General features: G+C 44.4%; 1 protein-coding gene across 2 annotated transcripts in view; it reads left to right on the forward strand.

Annotated features, from left to right (window-relative positions):
- The first annotated feature begins 4,542 nt into the window (after nucleotides 1–4,542).
- The window catches only part of FRMPD1 (FERM and PDZ domain containing 1), a 144,997-nt gene continuing 130,168 nt past the window's right edge, over nucleotides 4,543–19,371 (forward strand). The window contains exon 1 of one of the 2 annotated variants that reach the window (XM_070250739.1): nucleotides 4,543–4,882. The gene's annotated coding sequence lies outside the window, so the exon portion shown is untranslated. The remainder of the gene's footprint in view (nucleotides 4,883–19,371) is intronic. The other variant, XM_070250744.1, reaches the window with a different exon arrangement.

Here is a 19,371-nt window from a genome sequence, read left to right on the forward strand (position 1 = left end):
CATAATATTTTTATAGAATTACTTATCTCTCATTATTTTAGTGCAACTTTTTTTTTTTGCTTGGCTAAATAAAAATCATTTAAATAATTTTAATGTATCATAAGCAAAGTTAAAGAATGAACTTTCAAATTTCCTTCTCTGATTTATTTTTAGCAATGTAATTATCTTAAAGCCATAATATAATTTTAATAACTTCTTTTTTCACAAAAGTATGCATTTATTATTATAAAATTTAGAAAATACAGAATTAAAGAGAAAAAGAAAATAACAATCCCCCATAATCCCACAAACACGATTGACATTGGTGATGATCCTTTCAGATTTCTTCTTCTGTCATATACGTATATACCTCTTTCTCTCTTGTCTCCCTTTATTCATATGTGTGTGGATGTGTTTGTACGTATAAATGTATATATACACACATATCCATTTACATATGTATTTTTTTACAAAAATGAATCATATAGTGTATACTAGTTTAACTTGCATTTTCCATTTAAGTTGTATTGACTGTCTTCTTGTATCTTGAAATATTCTTCTAAACATCATTAATGATCACTGTGTGGTATTCTTTATATGGATGTACCATCATTTATTTAATGAAGCTCTACCTTTGAGCATTTAGGTTGCTTCCATATTTTCTCTATCAGTAACACCCCAAAGAATACCCTTGTGACACTATCTTTGTGCACCCTGAAAAAGTTTCCCAGTCATTATAATGCTTACCTTAGATTCAGAGTTCTCAGTTTTTCCCAGTGACCCTCTTTTTTCTGAGGAAAAAAGCATTCTCTGGCCAAGAGTGTAGGTATCAGCTCTCTAGACTTGTGGCAGCTACAACAAGGGATGGGAAATTTTGTTTGTTTTAGAAGAGGCTTGCTTCCTTGGGCTGTAAATTCTTATTATTTTGCAGCAGGAAAAGTAAAACGCACTGAAGGGCTTAGTTTGCATGGACGGTATTCAGAGCACATAGTAATTACCAGCCGTCTCCCTGCAGAGCTTAGAGACTTGATTTTGCTGCCACTCCCACCCCAGCCCCATTACACAAAAACACGTGTGCATGTTATGGAACTGTGCTGATACAGCCAGATAGAGTTTTTTGCTTTTCAATAAAAATGCAGTGCCTGTCGTATAATAGGTGCTCAGTTAATATTTATCAAGTGAAGGAAAAAGAAAGAAGCAAAGAGAGAATCCTTTATTCATTCGGTGATTACAGATCTAGCTCCTGTGCCGTTAGACTTGCTCTCACCCCGTGTGGGGAGCCCTTGGAGAAAGCGGGAAGTGAGCTCCTTTTCCCAACCTCTGCAGGACACAAAGAGAAGGCTACAGTATCCATTCTCCACTCTTGCCCCTGGCATTTTCAGAGCGACAGGCCTGCCTGATCAAAGTCAGTGAGTAGATACCCACAAGCATATTTTCTCATCTTAGAAAAAACAGTTCCTAAAGGTAGATATACATTTTGTTCTTGCACATCAAAGTTGAATTGCTATATATTGTTTGTGAATGAAGGAACATGCCATCTTCCTATTACATAATATTTAGAATTCATTTGGGGAGAATAAAGGTCAGGCCTTAATATGTGAAACCTTATCCTAACCATTTTCTCCAGAGGGGCTCAAAATCTCGGGTCTGGAATGGGCTGAAAGGCCATCCAAGCCATCTCTGATGCCTGGCTCCCACCTCCAACATCCCTGCTTCTGCTCGAGCATCTGCAGTGGTGGGAAGATGCTCACCGTTTTCCTGGGCAGTTCCATCCCTCTTTGGATAGGCAGTTCTTATTACAGCCAAAATCTGTTTCTCTAGACCATATTCTCACTGGTCCCAGTAATGTCCTCCAGAGTGTCAAAAGCAAGTCTGATCATTCTTCCTCATGGGTGCGTAAAGGCAGATGCTCCAGGCTAAAAATAATTTTGCAAAATTCTCTTACAATTTTCCGGTTTTCCCTTAGCCAAACCTTAGCTTCTCTTGTTAGCCATGATGGACTGATTTAGTCCGAGCTATCTGGCCCTATATCCCCCCACAGCCCAACCGAAGGGGACGTATTGGGTCCCTGACAAGGACTTCTGGGATTCAAAGACGGAGACTCTTTATTCTTTACTTAGAGATCATCCCTGAACAAAAAGTGTGTGCTTTGGCTGTCTGTCTCTTCCCTCAGGCCTCTCACAGCCATGGGTGGAATTCCCGGACCACCCGTTTCAGTTCCTGGCTGTGGCGCTGTGAAATGAAGGCCAGGTGTGGGAAGGAGTCAGGAAAGGCAGTGTGGGTGCAGTAGAAAAAGCACGGGTTTGGAGTGAAGGTCAGGTTTAAATTCTAGCTCCTCTGTGAAGTTGTTCTGAGACCTTGTGCCAGATGTTTACCTTTCTGGGCTTTTATTTCTTCATCTATCAGAGAGCGATCTATCATCTACTTCAAAGTGTTGTTTTAAGGGCTAAATAAAATAATGACTTAAAGTGCCTGGCTTGTAGTGGGCATTCTATAAATGATAGCTACTACTAATAGTAAGGAATAATTTTTCACCAGAAAAATTATGGCTTGGTCATATTCTAAATGGATCAGGTAACTTTTTACTACAACAGTATCTAGTACCAATTGTCAGTCTCGTTTAAGTTATCTCTAGCCTCTGATTCATGGTGAGTCTTTTCAAAAGAATGACCCACCCCCACAGTCCTCTCCTCCTATTTATTCTGCAGCCCAAGGACAGATCAGGCTTCTGGCCCCATCTATTATCTGAAACTGCCTCCTTTAAGTCCTTACTGCCAAATCCAAGGGACCCTTGTGGATCTCAACCCCTCTGCAGCATTTGACGCTGTTGGTCACACAGCGCTTTCAGGAAAGCTCTCTACTCTTGGAAGATGCCACATTCTTCTGGTTTTCCTTTTGGATGCTCCCCACCCTCCTTCCACACCTCTTCCTAGGGTCACCTCCTAAATGGCAGCATTCTTTAAGGTTCTTTCCTGGACCATCTTCTCTTCTATACTCATGGGCAATCTAGTCTAGCTTCAATTGCCATCCTTAGACTAATGATTCACCACATGTGTCTGCAGCTCATGTTTCTTTCTAGAACCACAGACCTATATATCCAACCAACCTCTTGACTTCACTGTCTCCTTGGATGTCCCATGGGTACTTCACACTCTGCTGTTCAAAGTGGAACCACTCATCTTCCCCTCCTAATCAGACTTAACTCCTGAGCTCTGTTGCCTAATGATTGACACCACCATCCAGTCCACTTGCCAAAGCCAAAAATCTGGGTGTGGACCGTGATTCTCCCTCTCTCTTCAACTCTACATCTACTTACCCACCAAGTTCTATCGATTCTGTCTCCTTAATATCTCTAAATCCATTTTTATTCCATATTATATTAAGCTATTATATTCTTTCTATCCCTTCCACCGTCTACCAACTGGTCTTCTTTCTTCTGTCTTATCCCTGCTAGTGCATTTTCCACCCTGCAGTCTAAATAATCTTTCCAAATATAATTTTTATAATGTCAGTCTCCTGTATAAAATACTTTAATTATTTTTCATTGAGCTCAGGAAAAAGTACAAACACGTTGGGCCTGTTTAGAAGGCCTTTTATTGATCTGGCCTCCATTTTCCTGACCAACCTCATGCCTTTCTGCTCCTCTTCCAACATCTAGTGCCTCTTCTTTATTCTTCCTCGCTCCTTCTTGTTTCCCTCCAAATCTCCCACATGCTGCCGCTGGCTGTTCCCTCACCAAACTCTCAGTTCTGGGTCTTTACACATGCTTTTCTTTCTGATTAAAATTCTTTTTCCTACCTCTTCATCTAGCTAACTCCTAATGTCATTCAGAAATCGTCTTAGATGTTACCTCCTTCATAAAGTCTCTGCTAGTTTAGTTAAAAGTAATGTACCAACATTGGCTCCTTGGTTGTGAGAAATGTACCCCAGTGATACAGGATGTTAATACTCTGGGAAACTGGGGTGAGGGATATATGGGAATGTTCTGTACTAACTTTATAACTTTGCTCTAAATCTTAAACTATTCTAAAATAAAAGATTATTTTTAAAAAAAGTCCCCACTAACCCTCCTGTGCTGGCTTAGCTGCTGTTTCTCTGTGTCTACAAGACCTGTGCCTACTCCTGTCAGTGTCAAAGGACTTTGCCCCATATCTTAACATTGTTTATGTGCCTTTCTCCTCCCTTGAAAAAGGATAGGAATCAAGTCTTACTCGTTTTTGTATCCGTGATGCTAGCACAGTGCCTAGCAAATGGGAACTCTTCAGTAAGTATCTCCTAAGTAAATGTTCATTGTTGAATAAGTTGATTTATGGGGATAGTAGCAAAGCTTTGGTTGTAGGGTAGTCTGAAATTATAGGCCTGAGAAAAAGAACTTAAAAGTCTCAGACATTATAAATGACTTGTAGGCTCTGCTTGCTTCTCAGCATGATGGACTTGGCAGACTTGCAATGATGGACACACGTGAACATTGCACGGGTCCCGACACAGTGTGTGTGTTTCCAAGAGAGTCACATGACACTCATCCCTCTGCAGGTAAAGAGCCCAGGCCAGCTGAACCAGGTTAGTTCACTCAGGGTGAGCCATGCAGGCTGCTGGCACATCCCAGGAGGGTGTGGAATGTGTGTTGAGTGCATGAAAGCCAACTCGGGCAGAGAGCACAGAACCGGTTGGAAGAAGAATGACACCACAGGGAGATGAATCTCCAGTTCAGCAGTTCCAGCCCCAGCTCCTTCATTAATGAGCTGTGTGACCTTGGACAAGTGTCTTCCGCATTATGGGCTCCAGTATCCATATTTGTAAAATGAGGCCTTGGATTGGCTAGTCTCTAAAGTCCCTTCCAGGATTGATGCTCTGGGATTCTGTGATGAGCGTGAAGACTGTGGACGCCAGCAGAAGGAAGCAGGTAAGTGTGTATTAGGAGCATCTGGTAACTGAACCATTGGTTCCAGGCCAGCAGCAGTCTTCAGTAAAAGGAAACCAAGCTAGGATAGAGACTTGCTTAAGTCACCCTGGAAGTAGAGATCTCTGGGGCACAATAGCTCACCATTGAATCTTAAGGATCTTACTCAGGTCTGTCTGAAGGAAACGTTTTCCAAGGATTGGAGTGGGAATAGGTGGGTGGCAGAGCAGTGGAAATTTTCACTAATAATAGAATGACCACATTTGGGGAGAGTTTTTATGTTTATTGGCCAAAATTTTTGATTATTTCTTTGCACTGAAATTATCCAAAATTTAAGTGTTGGCAATGATGCAAAGAGTACCGCCTGGAACTTGGCTGGAGCAGGCATGACAGCAATGCAATGTTTCTCAATGGAAATGGTAAGTGGGTGAATTGAGATTATTTGGAGTTTGAGGCTGTTAACGATCAAGTCAAGTCATGGAAATTTAGAATTGCCTTAGCCAAGTCAAAAAATCCAGTTTATTTTGAAGTTTACCTATCTTAAATGGGTGGTAATGGCTTTGATAATTATATTAAAACCTCCTCGGGAAGCACAGGGAAGAGTACATATATACCTAATTGAATAAATAAATCACAACCAACTGTTGCTAGTTAATTAGATCCAGTACTTGGTAGAGAACTTAGAGTGAATAGAGAAGAAAATAACATTCTCATTTTAAAATCTTGGGAATCTTCTTTGTGCTCACTGTTCACTGGTGTCAGAATTCTGAGAGCCATGTGGAAGCTCCTGTCTTTGCCCCTGAAGGGACTGGAAGAACGTGGCACATGGTGTGCTCAGGAGCACAGGCTTGTGGCTCAGGGCAACTCCTCTCAAACCTGGTCCTTCGTCTGTGTTGACCAAGAGCTTCCTCACCTTCTCAGAAAAATGCTCATGAAATGATTCACTTGGGTTCAGAAAAGGTAGATAATCACCTAACCTCTTGAAGGTTTTGGATTTGAATCCTAGTGGACAAAGCACTGGCCAAACAACAGTGTGACAAGTGTCACTTTTGGCCCTCAGCATAGAGGTGGGCCAGGAGCAGAGAAAAACCCCTCCTGAGAGATGAGGGAACCAGCCAGAGGCAGGGAGAATTAAGGGAAATGGGCCAAGCTTTAGGCCCCCAGGAGGAGGAACCAAAACACAAAAATAAGTAATAGTTAAATTTATTGAGTATTTACTGTCTGACAAGCATGGTTCTCAATCATAATTATCGTAATCAGAATGATGTTAATATTCTCACTCCAAACCTCTGAGACTGGCTCTCTTATTTCCATTTTCTAAACAGAAAGCTCAGGTAGAGAGAGAGGTCGAATATTCATCCAAGGAGAGTCAGGTGGTCAGTTGCAGAGCTAGCATGCAACCCAGGCCACTCAGCTGCAGGGTCGTTGCTGTTAGCTACCCGCGCCCCGATGCGTACATAACCTTTCCAGGTTGTAGACAACTCTCCTTCTGTAGCTCCAGCATCCAGCCTGGGGCTGAGAAGATAATGGGCTTTGCTGAGTGTTCCTAAGCTGAACAGAACCACACAGACTCAGCCTGAGCCCAGTCCTGGTACCCGGAGTCTGTGGGAGGCTTCGTTTTGCTCAGCACAGGACTTGAGAGAAGCAGAATGGTAGCCATTCCCTGTGGCCTGGCAGCAGAAGCCCGGTCCAGCCAGCTCACATGGGATCATGGGCAGGATTTCCCCTCACTGCACACCCTGGGTGCTCAGGGACCGGAGCTGAGGGATGAGAGGAAGCAGCCTGCTCCTTCCAAAGCGCCTGCTGAGAACCCACCTCCGCCAGCCCCTGTGCTGGGCGGGGCCACTGTGCATAGAGAGCTGGATTGTGCATGTTCCCTGCCCTGGAGGAGTCCCATGCTGGTATTGGAAAGGGCTGCCTATCTGATAGGACCTAGGAAATTGCCATAGGACCCCTGTCCTGCTTTGGGGGGGCAGATAAGATTAATTCTAAATCCTACTGTCTCTCTCAGTGAGTTTTAAATATTCAGTTCACTGCCCACTGGATTCAGGAGATGAGTTGTATAACCTTCAGACCCCTGGATGAACGTTCTGGGTGAAGGATATAGGGGCTAAGGTGGCAGCAGGGCTGGATAGACAGAACTTGCAAAAGGACTCAGCAATTAAAATGGCTAGAGAGATTATTGGATAAGAGAAAGGAGAAGGAAAGAGATACCTGTTCTTACATTCATAAAACACTAGCATTGGGGCCGGCCCCGTGGCCGAGTGGTTAAGTTCGTACACTCCGCTTTGGCGGCCCAGGGTTTCACTGGTTCGGATCCTGGGCGCTGACCTAGCACAGCTCATCAAGCCATGCTGAGGTGGCGTCCCACATGGCAGAGCTAGAAGGATCTACAACTAGAATATGCAACTATGTACTGGGGGGTTTGGGGCGAAGAAGAAAAAGAAAGAAAGAAAGAAGAAGATTGGCAACAGATGTTAGTTCAGGTGCCAATCTTAAAAGAAACAACAACAAAACACGGGGACCTATTTATCCCAGTGGGGAGAAGAGGGCGTTATTCTCTGTGGCAGCCACACAACCTTCTTTGGGTCTCTTGAGTGATGAAGATTTTGATGGGTTAGGGACTCCTTTGGCAATGAAGGTGATGTCTGGTTTGCCTGGACAGTCCCAGTTTATGCTTGTTATACTGGTGGCATTATTCATATTGCCTTGTTTCACTCTAAAAAGTATTCTGGTTTGGATGATAAATTTTATGGTCATGCTGCCCATGGACAAAAGACGCCTATATTTTTCTGGAGGGCCTGAGTTCTGAATTTTAAGGCCGAAGAGATGTTAGGGTATAAACATTTCTCACTAGGTAGCCTTTTTCTCTGTCACCCCCATGCCTGCATGTAAACAAAACTCTTTCCTTTTCTCCCTAAGCTTGACTGGAAAAACATAAAGCTAAAATTTACTTTTAAAGTTGTTAGAAAACAAAAAAGATCTCCCTTAAAATAGAAAAAGAGACAAAGTACAAATTCATTAAGTTCTTGCCACAGATCAACTGGACTGGCTCCACTGGAGTTATCAGTTCTCACATCTGTTAGCTTTCCTCCACCTAGAGTTCTGGGGCACACAGCCAGAGAGAGGCTGGAATAGATGTGGGGGGCCCTCAGCCCCTCGCATGTCCGGCTGGACTGAGGGGCCCTGAGGTCTTAGTCCTTGAGGTGTCCTCGCCTGGCTCCTGGGGGACAGGAGGGAGAAGAGCTGTTTTCTCACGTGGAGCCACCTCTGGAGTCTGCTTGAAGCATAGTCACAGTGAATGTAGTGATTATTAGAAACTTGCAAAAGAATCAAGGAGAAGGAATGAAACTGGTGTTTTGTGAAGTCTAATTAAGCAATGCCTTGCTCGTTAGCCGCAGTCCGCTCAGCTTATGTGACCTCCTTTACAGATGGAAGGAAGCAAGGATTCGGGGAAGGAGCCTGTCTTTTGTGTCCTTTCCGCTCTCTCTCCCTTCACGGGTGCACCCTCCCAAGTCTGTGTTGTGCTGCTTTTGCTAAATCCATCAAACAAGACCTGAGATTGTACGCCACCTTAGTCATCTATTTGTCACAAAAGCATTTTTGAACTGTTTGAACCGCTTCATCACCTCTTTCCTTTGGATACAGATAGAGATTAGGAGGATTATTAATAGACAATTATCGAGCATTAGACCTGTCATAGATGCTGAAGGGAATTACAGGGTCAAGGATTTATAGTCAAAATTCAAAGAGATGTAAAAAGAATGGGAAACGTCAAGTGCTGTTTAGGTTTTGATGTTAGAAGCTCATTGCTTCAAAGATCTAGAAGTGTGTGATAACACCACACCAGCTCTTGTTTCCACTTTCCCAACATAAAACAGCTAGAGATCACTGAATAAATTAAGAGATAGCAAGGGTGTGCTTCTTCAAGGAAGGTTCCTCTAAGAAGCTTGCTATTTCAGGAAGACATGCATTGTGAATTTTGTGAATCAGTTTTAAAAGGAGCCAGATGAACTTGTGGCCGGCGATAATGGCTGTAGCTATTGAAGTCGAACAAGGCAGTCAGTCAGGTCCCATCTGCCTTCCATTTAAACCTCTGTGTCACGGGACCACGTGAATGGGCAGGGACGGTCTTCCCCAGCAGGATCCTTGCTGGTATTCAATGTCTCCACATAAACTGCCTCTCTCTCCACGTCAGACCTGCTCCAAAACTTGAAATAAATTCTGGGTTGTAGAAGTAACATACTGATTGTTTAAGAAATGTGACATAACCTACCTATGATGACTGTCGAATGCATACAAAAGCCTTCCAAATTTTAAACTCTGGGGGCTAGAAACCCATTCTGAAGTCACTGCCATTGCTCAAGATTTTGTTTTCTTTTTCAAATCATGCCTAGGAACTGACACCAGAAACAACTTATCAATCTTAAAAGCAACCACACTCATAACTTTATAGTAATGATAGAAATACTGACTGAGAGTATTTAAGTTTTAATAAAAGTATTAGCTAAAATGTATCAAGGGCATATTTTGCGCCAGGCCCTGCCCTGAGAACTTTGCGTGCATTGACTTGTTTAATCCTCCCAATAACAAGTATTATTGTGTATGTATAATTATATCATATTCCAATTTTACAGATGACTATTATTACAGCCTCTCAGAATTCCTGACCAGACATCAACTGTCTACTCAGCATCTCTGTTTGGATGTTTAATAGGCATCCAAGTTTAAAATGTCTGAAACCTGGCTCCTAATCTTCTCCCTCTCAGTGCCCTGCCTCCAACAAACTTGCACCTACTCAGTCTTCCTCGTTCCATGGCATGGCAAGTCCAGCCTTCAAATTGTTCCGGCCAAAAACCTTGGAGTCATCTTTGACTCATTTATTTTGCTGACACACAACATCCGATCTGGTCAGCAAATCCTGTTGATGCACCTTCTAACTATGGCAGAGTCTGACCACCTCTCACTCCTCCACTGCTCTACCTTGGTTCCAACCACCAGCCCCTCTCCCCTGGATGACTGCAGTCGCCTCCTTCCGCTCTTCCCCCTTCAAGTCTATTCTCACCACAGTAGCCAGGAAGCTCCTGTTAAAAGGCAAGTTCTAAATCTTCTAGTGGCTTCCCATCTGACTCAGAGTGGAAATCAAAGCCCTTACGATGGCTACAAACCCTCATCAGGGGCCAATTTCTTTTCTGATCTTTACCTTCAGTTCACAGATCCTGAATTTTCTGCAATCTTCTGTGCATACGTGAATCTGTGTAGTCTTCCAGGGAGAGCCCAAGTGGCTGTCACCAGATTCTCGAAGGACTCAAAAATCTCCCAAAAGCTTAAGAATCACTGCTTGGAGGAAGCCTCACACTTGAAAATCCAGTTTAAAGAGGGGACTTACTCAAATTATAAAGTGATTTGGAAAGGATTCTTTATTTGACGAAAGGAATCACTGAAAATGTCTTATGCATTACAGTACAATGAAACTGATGAAATTAAATAGATGCACTTATTTCAGCAGACTCTTTGTGATCCACTTGTATCAGTTCTCAGCGGATTCAGAGTAAATCCCACTACAGTAAAATCTATGTGTAACAAAAAGATATTTGAGCCTCCAGCCAACAGTTCTCTTATTTCAAATAATACCAAACCTGTATGCATAGCTCTGGGTTGCTGTAAGGTATTGTATTTGGAAACATTTTTGACATATTTGACATACAAAATGACATAAACATTTTGATGTAACACCAGGACGCAGGGCCCAGTGCAGAGCTTGACACACAGGAAGCCCTCAGTGTCTGTCTTCTGTGTGCTCATCTCTCTTTACCCCTCATCCTAGAATTTGCAGCATTTCACAGATCTGGTTTTAATGAGATTGGACCCAAAGTGATTCTCAAGGCCGTGGAGAGAGACCAGTGGTGATTGCAGGTGGATCAGCCCGGATGTGGGTTCTTGAGTGAAAGAGTTGCCAGCACTGCAATTCTCTCCTCCACTCAGCCCCAGCATATGTGCAAAATATGCCTAGGTCCTTGTCCTCTGCCTCATTTCTTTGACCATTGATAGGCCTAGAAACCCTGACCTATATCCCAGAGGTGCTATGTGGATTAACCAGTAAGCCATAATTAATTGTAAAGTAAACATTAATTATCATTATTACCGTCGATTCTGGTCTGGGTTCCTGACCTGGAGAGAGAACCAGTTGCACAGTGGCTCTCTGTGGGAGTTCAGAACGCCTCACAAACCTATGAGGAATGTGTCCTCCTTTGAAGCATGTTAGGAGTACTTCAAAGTATTTTAAAGTACCTGAGTTCACACTGGAGAGATGTCTTGTGGGTAAGTGACTACAGGGAACCTGGTCACTGTCCCCAACATCAGAAGGGCTGCCATGGGGCAGAGGATACGGTTTGTTCTTCATTGGCCCAGGGGTCAGAACTAGGACAAGTGAGATGGCAGATGTTAACCCAAGAGTAGGAAGAACTTCAAAAGCCAGAGCAGTTTAACTATGGAACCAACGCCTGAAAAAGCAGAGGATTCTTCCCGGTCAGGAAAAAGGTCAAGCAAAGCAAGAAGACTTTTTATTTTCAAATAATTGATTGATTGATTACCCACGCTGGGTAGGGCACTGTCCTAAGTGCTGGAGGAACCCAAATGTGAACTAGGCAAGTACTGTGCTCTTAGAGAGCTTCTGGTGTAAGAGGAAAGATAAAATCCACCCATCCACCCACCCACCCATCCACTCAATGAATATATATTGAGCATCTGCTATGTGACAGGCATCATAGCACTGAGGAGACAGCAGTGAACAAAACAATTTCTTACATGTGGTAGATGAGATTGATAATAAGAACCCCGAAAGCATGAAGTTAATGTCACCCTTCGAGAATGAAATTAGGAAAAGTTAACATGAAAAAATAAAATCATTTGGCTAATGGCTATGTAATTATAACCAAGAAGGCTTAAACATAACAAGTCATCCCATACTTTGACAACTGTGATGACTATTAGTGTAAAGGGGGTGGTCTGCCTAGAGTTAAAGACAGGGAGTCAGAGGAAAAATTTTGTGAATTCTTTCCTAGCATTATCTGAAGACAGGACAGTCAACCAGCGATTGAAGACATCAGGCTGTCATAGCTCAGTGACACTATTCATTGAGGTCATTCAACTCATACTCTTTCAAGCTCCTCCCCTCTTCTCCAGGCTAACTCCTACTTACCTCGGGTTTTAATTTAAATGTGACCTTCTCAGAAAAGCCTCCTCTCATACGGTGCTCTCACAGTGCCACATGCTTCTTCATGGCACTCGTCACAGCTGTAGTCTATTCATTGTTTCCTAGCATCTGTCTTCCCCACTAAATTAGAAGTTGCATGAGATTAGAAGCCCTGTAGGTCTTATTCCCCACTGTGTCCCATTTCCTGGCACACAGAGGCACTCAATAATATTTGTTAAATGACTGAGTAAATAAATGAAAGACTGAATGAATCTGATTTTCCGGGAAATTTTTCCTGTAAGGAAGAATGCTGGGGCCGGCCCCGTGGCCGAGTGGTTAAGTTCACACACTCCACTTCAGCAGCCCAGGGTTTTGCCAGTTCGGATCCTGGGTGTGGACATGGCACCACTCATCAAACCCTGCTGAGGTGGCGTCCCACATAGCACAGCCAGAAGGACCTACAACTAGAATATACAACTATGTACTGGGGGGCTTTGGGAAGAAGAAGAAGAAGAAAAAAGATTGGCAACAGATGTTAGCTCAGGTGCCAATCTAAAAATAAAAAAAAGGAAGGATGCTCTGAGCAGAGAGGTGACTTTTATTTCTGGAATTCTTGGAGACCCCACTCTTAGGGCAGAATTCTAACATAAGATAGAAAATGCAAATGAACAGGAAAGGAGCTATGGGACTTCAGATACGGAATAGCAATTATGGAAGTAGTTATTGAAAAGAGGACACCGGAGGGGCCAGCCTAGTGGCCAAATGGTTAAGTTTGCATGCTCCACTTCAGTGGACCCGGGTTCGCAGTTTCAGACCCTGGGCACAGACCTAGCACTGCTTGTCAAGCCATGCTGTGAAGGCATCCCATAAAAAATAGGGGAAGACTGGCACAGATATTAGCTCAGGGCCAATCATCCTCACAAAAAAAAAGAAGAAGAAGACACCTGACCTGAGTATTGAAGCAAAGATGGGATTTGGCTGATGGCACTGAGAAGTGGAGGGAAAAAGGTTATTCTAGCCTAAAATGGACAGCATGAGAAAAGATATTAAGTTTGGAGTTCAGAGTGTGTAGGAGAGTAATGAGACATAACATGGGGAAGGCAGGCCAGGATCCCAACGAGACAGACAGGATAAAGAGTTTGGACTTATTCATCTGTTCCCCTGCATTGCATGGGGGGTCAGTTCCTTCTGTAGTGTTCCAAGAGAAATAGCGTGGACAGTGACAAGGATCAGATGACTCCAGGAGAAGGTCAGCTGGCTATCTCACTAAAGGCCTTCCCAATGGGGCATTACCTTAGTGTCTCACAGGGTCCAGTTTTGGCCCTTTGCCTGTCAGGCTCAAAAAACCTGATTTGTCAGCCCTCAAGGATGGATCCAAGTTCACAAGGCTCCTATATATAACCAGGGTGCTAGTCTAGTAATTTACAAGGAAAACTGGAATTGATGAAAGTATCAAATGCTCAAGTCCTACGACTAGAGCATTCTAGCCCTCTAAGCAGGGCGCAGAAGAAGTCATGTTGTAGTTAGGTGTCAGCTTATTAACTCACGGTAAGAAATATAATTGCCAAAGGATGCCCAAGTCCAACAGCTAGTGTATACATTTCCTGCAGGTGGATCTACATGGGAAGCCAAATCAAAAGCAGACTGCTTGATAAGCTTGGAGTTAGGACAAGGGGGAATCATTAAAAAGGTATTTAGAGAATCTGAACTTGACCTCTATAATAGGTAGGTACTTGTCACCGGAATTGCCTAGGTCACTTTCTTAACCAGCGCCCCTCTGCCCTGGATGGTATTAGATGGGCAATGCCAAGGTTTGCTTGTCTGGCCTCCTTTGCTTGCATTTTCATGGCTAGTCAACCTCCCTTCTGACTGAGGCTTGCCCTCTCTAGCTGTATTAATACTTTCAGTCAGATTTCAAGTTCTCCTAGTCTGAGAATCATTCTGTTTCTTTAAGGTGACTTAGCAAATTTCTACTGTAATCAATTATGTGTTGATGTCCTAGTTTAACTCTCAAAGGACAATCTCATTTCCATTTCCTTCAGGATCACTCACTGTTGCCCCTAGTACTGACAACACTTTCCAGCCTCGAGATTCCAGGGCACCTCAAGCCCCAGATGGCTTAGAACAATCTTATTTAACATTGCCAGAATTTCACAAATTAGATAAACCCCAGTGATAATAACCCTGCCATTCCATGCACCTGCTTCTTCGCAATCAGAGCACATGTTCACGTCTGTTATTTCACCCCATCATTCTGGGAACACTTGAGGTAAAGGGGGCGGGGATTCCAGCTGCTCGTGGTCACACAGTTAGTAAGAGGCAGAGAGAGCTCAGACCGCTGGCCGCTCTCTAGGACATCGCTGCTTCACCATGAAAGAGAAGAGAGTTTTCTTTTAAATTCCACCTACACTGAAAAGAAAAATCAAATAACACTATTGTTTACTTTATCTGCTTGAATTCAGGCGCAGAAGTCAGGTGTCGAGGCTTAGCGTGAAAGCCTGGCTGAGAATTCCAGTATCAGAAGGAAGGCTTGAGGAGCGGTGCCCGTGCCCGCTCCTCCCTGCCCCCCAGGAGGACGAACAGCAGGATTAGACAGACCCCTGCGGGCAGAGCTGCTGGAGCAGGAGGAGCAAAGACCAGGTCACAGCCTGGAAGGCCCATTGTGAGCCCAGAGCTGGAGAAGAGGGGCCAGTGTCCCTGAGGGGTATGGCCACCAAGCTGCAGGGAAGGCAGCACTGAATGGCCCCTCTCAGCCTTTCTAGAACCAAGACACTCTTTCCTCTGAGCACTGCTGGATGTATGAGGATGCATTCTTACTCTTTGCTTCCTTGCCCAGACTTTGCACAGACCTCCTTCCTTTATGGTGATGACTGTTACTGAGCTCCCACACTGTGCCAGCTTGGGCTGGGTACATTGTTTTGCTCATAACAAGCTTGAAGACTGTATTGCCTCCATCCGACACCCAAGAATCTGTCTAACCTTAGAGGTTAAGTAACTTGCCCAAGGTCACTCACTTATATACAATGGAAATGGAGTTTTAAGGCAGTTTGCATGTGAAACTCAAGCTTTTCCCACTGTGCCATGCTGAGCCTCCATACATTCATGTCTCAGAATGAGAGGTTATAATTCAGGCCTCTCTTGTCTCCAGTCCTGCTGATCAGAGTGATGAGCATAAGAGACAAGAGAAAGGCAGGAGAGTGTTGCATTCAGTACATGCTAGAACCAGACTGCCTGGGTTCAAATTCAGGCTCCACCACCTACCTGCTGTGTGACCTGGGGCAAGTCTTACCCCCTCTGTGCCTGTTTCCTCACTTGTACAATGAGGATAATAATAGTCCTCACTTTATAGGGTTGTTGTGAGGATTAAATATGTTCATATAATTATAGTGCTTAGAAAAGTGTCTGGCACATAGTAAATGTTCAATAAAATTAGCCATTATTATCTTTTGATTAAATTGAGATCTTGACCTCAGTCCGGTCTGACCCCTTCATTGGATTCAGGAGACACTACAGCCATGTTAATTCCATCATTTGAAGCCATCTCATTTGGTGGGTTACTTTCTAGATAGGTCATCTTAACTATTTTAATGGGTCATCTTAACCATTTTAACAGTTCCCCACTGATGTAAATATCAGCCCTCTCTAGAATCCTAGAGTCATGCTGTGGGTGGTCCCTCCAGTTTGCGTCTCCTGTATCCTCCTCCTCCTTCCTAGAAATGCCTGCCTGAAGGTACTCCGGCTCACTGGAGAGTTGCCCTGTCGTGGGTCTCAGCAGCCGTCTGCTCTTCAGCACTCCTCAGAGAGCCCAATCTTTGCAGGCTTGGAGCTGAGTAGGCTCCCCGAGCCTTCTCAGGGAGGATATTCTGGCTGCCAGAGCTGGCAGGAAAGGGTGGGGCAGCTCCAAGTGACTCCAGAGGAAACCACGTCTGTCCACACAGACAACTGCGACCAATTAAAAGGGCACACGAGCTTGTTAAGGACGGAGAATGAAGTGCCACAGCTCCAGCGACAGCCTGGGGCAGGAATCTTCTATGACTTGGCATTAGATGACTCAGGTGACAGGATTAAAACAAAAAAGACAAAACACCTTTCAACTGAATCTTTAATACAGTTCAATTTCAGAAATATTTATGAAACTGAGGGCAGGGAACAGTGCCGGACGTTGTGGGGGTACAAATGGCTGGCACTCAGTCCCTGACTCGAGGGTGCCGGTTCTCCACCTCCGCGCCCTTCTCACCAGCACCTGCGGTTCCCACCTGCCTGCTACAGTCACCTGCTGACTGGGCTCCCTATCTCTTATCTTTCCTCAGCCACAATCCATACAAAACAACTTCGGTCACGTAACTCTGCACAGAATGGCATCCCACTGCCTATGTATTAAGTGCAAATATACTACCAATATTTGAAGACCCCACAGATTGGTCCAAATTAACCCTTCCAGGTTTTTCTCTAATTACACGCCTATCCTCCACCCTGTCCCCTACATGCCACCCTATTAGCCTACTTCGGTCCCACAAACACGCTGTCTTCCTTTTCTCCCCACCTTGCTGCTTTCTCTGAATGTGTTACAAGGCAAAGCACGCCTTCCCATCCCATCTCTGACTAGAGGGATCTTGCTCGCCTTTCAGAGCTCATCCCCAGTGCCAATTCTTCCTTAAAGCATTCCATGATGGTGGCCTCCTCTAATGGGATGTCATCGATCCCCACGTCATCCTCCATGGCGCCTGGCTCACCCTCTCGTGTCAGAGTTCTCCTCCTGCAAGTTTCCCCAAGGAACGGGTCCTGGGATTGACTTTGTCATTCTCCTCTCCCAAAGCGTGGCTGGCACAGTGCTCATGGGGAGCGAACTATGCTGAACGGAATGGAGGAGATAAACCCAGCCGAAAGTGACTAATACAAGCCAAATGCCACAGGGCACTATGACAGAGCTCCCCAGTGGAATGGAATTCAGGTTGGACTGGGGATGAATATACTCCAAACAGGAAAGACTGGGAAAGGTTTTATTTTTTCATGTGAAGCTTCACGGATTTCTCCTCCTCTGTGACACGCGTCCCTCCTGGACCTTCCCCTCATTGCTGTATTCACAACCCAGTATTGTAGTTGTACGCTTACACGTCTGGTTTATCTACCAGACTAGAAGATCCTTGAGGGCAGGGACCACGCCGTAATCCCTGTTATGTTCTTGTACCTAACCCAGGGCTTGGCACACAGTAGGTACTCAACAAATATTTGTGGGAGGAGGAAAAAGAAGGTGGGAGAGGGGAAGGGAGGGTTTATTCATGTAGAGATGAGGGAGGTGAAGGTTACAGAGAAACTGAATCCAAGAGGAGCCGTCATATGTGGACCCTGCCATACCATCTTGGTGGGTTAGCTTGACACAACAAGGTGCTCACTCACTACACACTCATTTTTGTAGGTGCAAATTGACTCTGAGTAAATGTTTTAAAGCCTTGTATTCCCAGATCCCTTGTCCCCTTCTTCCTCCCACATCCTGGAATTGGTGCTGTGATAACGCTCCTCAATAGGAGCTAACTCAGAGGCTGTGGCAGCAGCACTCGGTCCCTGCGTCCCTACGGTGTAACAGAGGGTCACCATGATTGCCGGAGGTGTCACTAACACAAAGGCCAGTCAAATGGCCACTTGAAGTTAAGGTAGCTCTTTGAAAATAAAATCAAAGGCTCCCAGATGAGGCTGAAATTCCTTTTCCCTTGCTTCTACACAAATAGGCAAAATTAGGAGTGGAACGCTGACTTTTCTCCACCCCCAGCTCAGAGTGGCGCAGTGTAGTGGAAGGCAGGGGCTCTGGCGTCACCAGCAGCTTCGCCACTTACAAGGCACACGACTTAACACAAGTGCTAATCACTGAGGTTCATTTTCCTCATCTGTAAAACAGGATAAATACTGTCTTCTTCACAGGACTGTTGTGAGAATGAAATGATAAGTACCAGAAATGACTTAGTCCGGCGCCCGGCAGAGAGAAAACCCTAAGAGAATGTTAGCTATCGATCATCATGATTATTTTAAAGAAGTATTTGGGGCAAGAATTCAAGGATTTAGTGAAGTAGACAGCTGTTACATGATATATCAGAAATCCTGTTAGAGGTTCCAGTTGTCTGGTGGGGCAGTTTCAGAGCACTTGGTATTCCTTTCAACTTCAGTTTCTATTTTATCCCACTCATATGCCTGTATTTATAAGTGACAGAAAGTACGGCACAGTTTTGTTATTTCTTTAATAATAATTAAATTCCTTACTGGCCCCTGTTTATCATCAGCTTGTTTCCTACTATGTGAGGCCCTGTATACAAGAAAAGCATAGTAAAGCTCCTTCTTTACTAGAACATTTTAGAGAGTGTGTATTTGCAATAGCTTTGCAAGAACTTTGCAACTTGAACTTTGAAGAACCAAATCCAAATAGAAAACATTCTACGCTTTGGGTTAAAAAAATTACTCTGCTTGTGAGATAATCTGGCATCCAATATTTTCATTATTTATTGTAGTTTTTTATTTTTCTTTTTCTCAGTTTGCTTCTTATCTATTTCGGTACAGAAAAAGAAAATGTTTTCAACGATAGCTGGAAATTTGTGGGGAAGGAGGAGGAGAGAGAATGATTGATTCTTCTTCATAACATTTGACGCAGGAAGGTGAAGAAGAGAAGAGGTGAGGGGGAAAAAGGATGTGGGGAACTGGGAAAGTCTACTCTAGGGTTGACCTTCAAGAACTGTTTGAGAATACATGAATGAAGTGTAGTAGGGTGTTAGACTGGAAGTTCCCACAGAGAAGCAAGACACAATGACTATCAGATACCCAAAGCTGTGGTATGGACCATCTGGAAGAACCTACTAAAAGGATTTAGCAGAAAAGTGGTTACATGCCTCTTGCACTCTCACCCACATCAAGGGTGAAAAGATGCCACGGTTGGAGGCTTCTGAAGAGGATTTCTTTGGAGGGAGCACGGAGTGTGCTAAGTGCCACTCCTGGCCCCCGAGGGTGAGGGATGTGAGTGCCCACCTCAACTCACCTCACCTCCTCGCCTCATGTCACCTCACCTCTCCTCACTGCAACAGGACCACTCAGAGCCTGAGCTGTGTCTCCTGCAGTTGGGGACCCTGGGGACTGGGTCTGACTCCCGCCCTGGAAATTTACAGGAAAAGAGCAAGGCTGGCTAATGCTTTGGCAGCAGAGCAAAGGATGTTGCTGCTGCTTCCAGATTGGCCAACACTTCCAGAATTTGTTGAGGCAAAGAATGCTCCCAGGAGCAGATGTGGGCCCCATGCAGGGGAGAGCCGGTGTGGGCAGC

This window comes from Equus caballus, chromosome 25 (assembly GCF_041296265.1).
Source record: "Equus caballus isolate H_3958 breed thoroughbred chromosome 25, TB-T2T, whole genome shotgun sequence".
NCBI lineage: Eukaryota > Metazoa > Chordata > Mammalia > Perissodactyla > Equidae > Equus > Equus caballus.